Genomic DNA, 7,920 nt, shown 5'->3' on the forward strand with positions numbered 1-7,920 from the left:
GCGTTGCGCATGCGCCAGTGAGTCTCGTGAAAACCAACGTTTGTTTACAGGAGCAAAGAAAGCAGTTTCCTTACTTTAGCAAAGGAAAACCGGCCTCCTCTTGGCTTATATCGAAATCCTCTGACATTCTTCTTTACAAATCCTCGTTTTGTACTTCTAATTCGTGACCGTTGTTTTGTTTTGATCTCTCCCCTGCGCTTCCGCGTTCGTCACTTCTGAGTGGCGCATGCGCAACGCCGACGTCATACGTCATCCGCCCGGAACTGCTTCCATTTATAACAGTGAGCGCAAGCTAGATTAAATTGATTATTACGTTATAAATATATTTATTTTTCTTACAAAAACGCATCGATTCACTACAGGAGGACTTTGTTCACCCCCCGGAGCTGTGTGAGGCACTTTTTATTATGGATGGATGCGCTTTATTTCACTTATTTTGGACTGATGCACTGCAACACCCGCTGACTGCCATTAAACCGCTTGGATCAAAGATATTTGATATTGCTAAGATCAAAGTCAATTTTTAATATAACTCTGACTGGATTCGTCTGAAAGAAGAAAGTCATATACACCTAGGATGCCTTGAGGGCGAGTAATTCATGGGTTAATTTTCATTTTTTGATGAACTAACCCTATAATCATGCACTTTTATTTGCATGTTGAACATTTGATTGCTTAGAGTATGACAGTTTTCAAAAATTAATAATCACTCATTAGCTATGCTTGCGAATGACAGGCAGTCCTCCAGTGTATCTTGAAGTTTGAAACTTTGTGATTGACACAAACCAACAAGGTTGTCCTACATCATCAAGAACGGCTTGCTTCCTTGTATTTGTCAAGCTCGTATCTAAAAGGAAATGATTAAATGTCCATGAAGAGTTTGTTTTTGTTGCACGTCACTTTCAAAGAAGTTGTGTGTGGTCTTGAAGACAGCAGCCTTATTAAATAAGTAGTTGGGAGAGAGAGAGAGAGAGAAGGTTTCACCTTTTCGTACGTTGCCCTTTACCTGACATCCAAGATAAACGAGCCGGCATGCAGAGAGCTACGAGAGCGCAAACACGTGTTTCTGTTTGCCAAGCCATGCAGACTGACGGCCACAATCCTTATTTATTGGCCAGCATAATACAGCCTTTCTAAAGCAGAGCCATGACACATTACAGGGGAAAATAAGCAATAGAAACAGACAAAATGCACACGGATTGAATCTACCTGTGAGCTGAAGACTGTGGGAAGCTTTTATGAGCATTTAAATGAGTGGAGGAGAAAAGAAAACTGTTAAACCTTGAAATCTGAAGGATATTTATAGGCCTATATTTTGAATACATGACCGTATGGTTGCTAAGCAGTTTTAGGTGTTGCTAAGCTACTTTAAAACAATGCCAAGCTTTTGCAGGTGTTCTGACTGGTTGCTAGGGTGTTGCTAAGGTGTAAAATAGTGGCTGGGTAGTTGCTAAGAAGCTTTGGCTAGATTAGTTCAGCAGTCGAGCCACACCTGGCTCTTCAACTTCAACTGACTTCAACTTTCTGCAGAAAAAGCAGCCGATTGCAACTCCTACCGAAGTTAATGAAAAGTTCAGTGCTGTTGGCGAGGTGGGACTGTTTGAAATGATTAATAAAGAAACATGGATGAATGAGAACGTAAGGATGCACTTCATATTAAAAAGAAATATAATAAGTACAATAAGCCGCAAGAGAGAACTGAATCCACCATTGACAGGATACTTCCTGTGTGCACACTCCAAGTGCAGTGGCGTTTGTCTTGGGTTGCTTGCTTAAATACACGCAGTTGCTGCGGTGTTGCTAAGGTGTAAATTAGTTTCTAGGCAGTTGACAGTTGCTAAAAGTTTTATATAGTTTAGTTGTTGCTACATGGTTGGTATGGTTTTGGTTGCTTGGGCATAGCTAGGAAGTTGCTTGGATGTTCTGAGTGATTACTTGGTGGTTGCTAAGGTGTTCTGAATATTTTTTTATGATGTTTCTAAGTTGTAAAATAGGGTTTAGGCAGCTGTTGGGTGGTTGCTAAGATGTTTTGGATAGTTTAGTTGTTGATAGGTTGTTGATAAGGGCTTCTGAATGGTTGTTAGGGTGTTGTTAAGGTCTAAATTGGTTTCTAGGCAGCTGCTATGGTTTTTATGGTTTAGTTGTTGACAAGGTCTTCTGAATGGTTGCTAGGGAAGTTCTGGGTGGTTGCTAGGCATTGCTAGGGTAGTACTAAGGTGTTCTAAGTGGTTCCAAGGATGTTGCTAAGGATTTTATATCCTTTTGTGTTAGGAAACAAAACACATAATTTTCCATTCAATCTCCATTCAGTCCCATTGCTATCGAGGAGAAACAGTTGCATTATTACAGAAATCTCATTGATGATTGTTCTCATTGATGATTGTTCAGTATACAATGCTAGCATACTCCTTTCTGAATACTGTGCAGTATAAACATTTTATATTGATCATGTGACCTCCTCAGGTTGCATGTGCGTAGTATCCACCAATCTTCTTGGAAATACATATAGTTCTTTTGCTTTTGTAATTCAGTTTTGTGTAACTTTTGGCAGATAATGATTCAAAATAGTGTAAAAAAAATCATGCATTCAGTGCTTACAGAGAGTATACGTACAGTGCACAGCATATATACTGCATACTCCTGAATTTCTAGAGTAGTGTTAGTATGCTACTCTAAACCGACAAAGTCGCCCTTGAGAAGCTCTGTTGAGTTCGGTCAAGGCACAAACATCCCGTTGTTTGATTCATTAACTTTGGGACCTCTCTCAAACTAGCCCACTGGAAAATTACATTCAGTATCAGTGAACAAATGCAGAATGCTAATTTATTTGCTTTAGCTTGAGTGAGAGAGAGTTGTACACTGCTCTGTGATACGTGATTAACCCTTGTGTTCTGTTGAATTGAATTTTCTTCTGTTCAGGTCCCAGATATCCCAATGTTGCACATGTAAAAATATTAGTAGTAATTAAACCAAATTTGTACTTATTTATTTGATTGATTGATTGATTGATTGATTGATTGATTGTACTTACTAATCCAAAACCAGTAGACATGTTACTGAAATCGTAACCCCATGGTAGGCATGCATTGTACAGAATATACATATAAATTGCTGCAATATTATTGCAGCATTTTTTTTCTACAATGTTAATATTTAATATTAGAAGTATCAACAAATTATGAATAAAAAAAATTAAATATCAAAACTTAGAAGAACAAATATGTAATTAAATTATATATCAAATATAGAATTTTTAAAAAATATATAGTTTTATATTGCAGCTGCTTTATTGCCAAATTATTAAGTATTTATTGCCAAATTAAGTATTTAATAATTTCATTTATACTGTTATATTTGTATTTTTTTTTATTTTTATGTATGTATTTTATTTTTATTTTAATCTGTATTTTTTTTTCCTTTTTTGTGATATAAATTTTTTTTATATCACATTTTTATAGCCATACTGTTTCCCGAAACCAAGCATTTTTCTTTTTCTTTCTCTCGCTCATTTTTCCTCCTTGTTTTTGTCATTCCTGTCTGAGCCTGACGTTCTATCTGATGCCGAAGTAATTTAACTGAAGTAGATAAAGGAGAGTAGAGCAATCTACTTTGATTCTTGTTTCAGATGCTGTCCTCCCAGCCCAACTCTATAAATTCGATCAAACAGAATGCAGATGCATAAAGACCGGCAGCTCTATGATCCATGCCAATGAGACAGAGGAAATAATTGCAGGACACTTGCCGGAGATGTTGTCTTAACTCCTTGTATGGTATTGATGTTTGGTGTGGAATAATAATGAATAGTCTTGAGCTTTGTTGAACTTTTTTGACATCTGACTGGTTACAGAATACAGTTTTAACTAGTTTGGTCCAGCTTAAATTCTAAGATGGTCTGGTTCCCCCCCCCCACAAGCTGATTAACTTATTATAACAGACCTTGCCATTAAGATTAATTCATAATTTGTTGAGACATAATACAAATATATAAATAAACATTAATAGTGTATTTGTAATGGGTTGATGCACATAAACGCTCGGCAGAGTAATACTACCAGGAAACAATTTAATATAGTAATTGGGATAACCACTGGCGAACAACACAACCACTATAAACAATGCGGAACAGAGGACAGAAGAAACTGAGGGCTTATATACACATTTGGAATAGCTAACGAAACACAAGACACCTGCTAAACCTAATCAGTAACCATAGAGACAAATTAACTGATGAAAAGATTCAAACAAGCTCATAGAATCAGATGAGAAACCATACACGTTACATTATTTTTTTCCCCCTGAAAATTAATATTTTATTGCATGAATGTATTATTGCTAAAATAACATGTCAATAACTTTTTTAAATATTTTATATTGTAATGTTATTTTATTTTATTTTTGTTGTTTAGTAATTTTATTACTTCAGCTTATTTTTTATTGCTGTTGGTTGCCAAGACACCATTTCAAGTTTTTTCTTAGATTTCTATATTTTTAATAAATATTTTATATATTTCTTTTTTTTATTTTTAAATGTGATGTTTTAGTTTATATATTTTATGTATTTTCCTTTTTTTTTTTTACATTTATTTTACTCAAACTATTACAAATATGAGAGTCAAAGCAAAATAAATGCATAAGAAAGGACAGACAGAAAATCAGCCCTGCTTCCAAATGAATGAAAGAAAGAATGAATGAATGAATGAATGAATGAATGAATGAATGAATGAATTCACATAAATGAATACACTTAGACCAGTTTGGACTTAAATTCTACTTGAAACACAGTTATTTTGCCACAAGCTGGTTGAGTCAGCTTTACCAGTCTATTCATGTTAATCCAGCTAAAACTCTCGTTAATCTAACCAAAAACAACCACCAAAAACTGGTTGAGTTGCCCATGCACAGCTATAGTTGCTACGGTGTTGGTTGGTTGCCAGGGTGTTCTGTGTGATTGCTACATTGTTACTTACAGTTCTGAGTCTAAATTGTCAACTCTCAAATCCAGATACAGCTCAGGTCTCTCCTTAAATGAAGTCTATTAAATTTTTTAGCTTGTTGTATCACCTGCTGGTCCAATTGTAAGTCTGGTTGCTTAGAAAAGTCATAACAAATTTCATTTTCCACCTTGTTTTCTGTCTCACACTGTCTCACTAGTTGTTGCTGCAGTCCTCTGAGGAAATGTGTGGATGGTAGTTGGAGTAGGAACTGTTTGAGTTTGTTGTGGATTCCCTATTTCATTGACAGTCTGGTGCTGGCACAGGTTTGAAAGCCTGAAGGGGTCAGAGAGTGTCCTCATCCAGAGATAGGCCACCGCAGAGGGACCCTCAAATGATATTGAAGCATCTTAAATGAAGGCAAGGCAGCCCTTGAATTATATCAGAAATCGAACACGAGCGCCCAAGGCCACCTGTGGCTGCATGAGTGAATACGACCATACAGAAGTAAACAGAAACTATTTTAGATGGTTTTTATGACATGAAAGACAAGAACACAATCTGCACCAAAGTCATCTTGGGTAACATGAACCATATGGAAATATTTCAGATAATTTCAATGTCATAATTGCGCCTGATCATTAGTTCATCCGTTAATTTATGTTTAGCTCTGTTGACCACATTTTAGACATTGATTATTCAAGAAAATAATGTCTAATCAGTAAATAAATAGACTCCAAATACTACAAAAAATACACTACCGTAGATTTATTTGCAAGAAATAAATACTGTTCTTCTGCAAGGATGCATTTAATTGATCAAAAGTGACAGTAAAGATATTTATAATGTTACATCTATTTCAAATAAATACTGTTCTTTTGAACTTTCTATTCATCAAAGAATCCTGAAAAATAAAATGTATCATGGTTTCCACAAAAAATATGAATGAACACAACTGTTTTCAACATTGGTAATAATATGAAATGTTTCTTGAGCAACAAATCAGCATATTAGAATGATTTCTGAAGGATCATGTGACACTGAAGACTGGAGTAATGATGCTGAAAATTAATCTAAGCATTACAGGAATAAATTACATTTGAACATATATTCACATAAAAAAACATTATTTTAAATTGTAATAATATTGCACAATATCGCTATGTTTACTGTAACAAATAAAATCAGCCTCAGTGAGCATAAAAGTGCACTATTCAGAGTACGGCCAAGCCAAGTTTCAAGAGCAGAAGTGCAGAGAAGTAAAATAGAAAACATTATTGTATTTATTTTGATTGTTGCTGTATTTTCAGTTAGCATCACTGCAACTTTTGTTTGTTGTTAAAAAAAAAAAAAAAAAGATAGAAAGCAAAGAAGGATGAGTGTAAGTTTCTCTCGTGGGTAATCAACATTGTGCTGTCGTTGAAAAATCGTTCGCCAGGCAAGAATCAAACAAGATCTGCGGTGCCTAATGATGCCATGAAGATGTTTATCCGGGTCCGGAAGTCTCCTGGCTTGCCGTTTTGAATAAACATTGTTGTGTCACAAATTCAATGCATAAGTAAGTAGTAAGTATATTCCCACCGAGCCACTTGACAGCCGGCAGCTGGGAAGGGATTTTATCGTATCCAATGAAGAGCACTTGTGTGAGTGTGTTTCCGTGGTAACAGAAGCACTCTTCCGTGATTGTCCACGTGAAAATGACTCCGTCGAGATGCCATGTGGAAATATAAATACGGACAGCAGACAGGGGGAACCAAGAAGTCAAGGCCTAAGACCACTGGACTATAAAATTGACTTGGAATCAATAAGAGGAGTGCAATTCTGGGAGCAGGGAAAGATGTATGAATGGGGCATAAAATCAAAACGGAAAATGGCGGTGAACTCGCGTACATAACGGCGAAACGCAAGGGGCCGATTCACTGTGAGCGATAGAGCCAGAATTTGGTGTCTATTATATCTGCTTGATAGAGAATTCACTACGCATCAGCTTTCCAGGAGAGAGCTCATGTGGTGTGACAGTTTTATTTGGGCTCAGTCCGTAGACGGCTTCCCTTGAAAGGCAATGTCAGTCAGGATCCATCTGCCCTCAAAACCCCTAATACTCATTACGCACAACGTGAGTCGCACGCACTCAAATAGTAGACATTTCTTCATCGCGGGACGCTTTCTGCACTTGTATAACCGCTTCTTTCTGCTTCTAGATTGTCTGACGTTCCTGTAGACCAGCGTATTGTGATGATTGGCACCCGTAAGTCACCTTTTACCCTTGCACGTGCTATGGAGGGTCTCATTTGCTTGTCAGTTTGACGCTTCTGTCGGAAAAGCTGTAGAAGAGATCAGGGAAGTTCATGTCCCAACAGGCCCAAAGCAAGCAGTCGTTTAGTATTTGTTCAGCTAGACAGGAAACACAGAACATACGGTCAGTGAAAGTGAAATGATAAAACATTTCTGACAGGGCAAATTGAGGGTCAGAAAAACAACACAAATGACAAAGATAGGAAGAAACGGAGCACAGAGAAGCACAATCACTTCTGTTTCCATCGATTTCTGTCAGATGAATGTTATTGGAGATGTCAAGCTGTTTGTTTGGTTCTCAAAACAGCGTGTTTTTTGTTTGTTTGTTTTTTTGCTCTAGTTGATACTGTATGTATCTGGATAATGTTATTAGTGTTAGTGTTTGCCAAAAAGTGACGTGACATGTGGCCAAGTATGGTGACCCATACTTGGAATTAGTGCTCTGCATACGAGTCCGACTCTCTAACCATTAGGCCACAACTTCACACAAAAAAGGGTCACTATTATTTTTGCTCAATTTTGGGGTTTAGAATTAGAGTGTAAATCAGCACATTATATACAACAGAATAGATATTTACAGATAAATAGTTTTATAGTGGCGTACTGTTGTGAAAGAATCAGTGCTTTTTAGGGATGCACCAATACCACTTTTTCCAGTACTCGCCCGATACCGATACTTTTATTTTTGGTACTT

The 7,920-nt window shown here is 36.7% G+C and overlaps 1 protein-coding gene across 1 annotated transcript in view; it reads left to right on the top strand.

Moving 5' to 3' along the window:
- The window catches only part of LOC107658649 (glypican-5-like), a 276,918-nt gene that overhangs the window by 105,007 nt on the left and 163,991 nt on the right, over positions 1-7,920 (top strand). The gene's annotated exons all lie outside the window — the stretch shown is intronic.

Source organism: Sinocyclocheilus anshuiensis, unplaced genomic scaffold (genome assembly GCF_001515605.1).
Source record: "Sinocyclocheilus anshuiensis isolate Anshui unplaced genomic scaffold, SAMN03320099.WGS_v1.1 scaffold467, whole genome shotgun sequence".
Classification (NCBI taxonomy): domain Eukaryota; kingdom Metazoa; phylum Chordata; class Actinopteri; order Cypriniformes; family Cyprinidae; genus Sinocyclocheilus; species Sinocyclocheilus anshuiensis.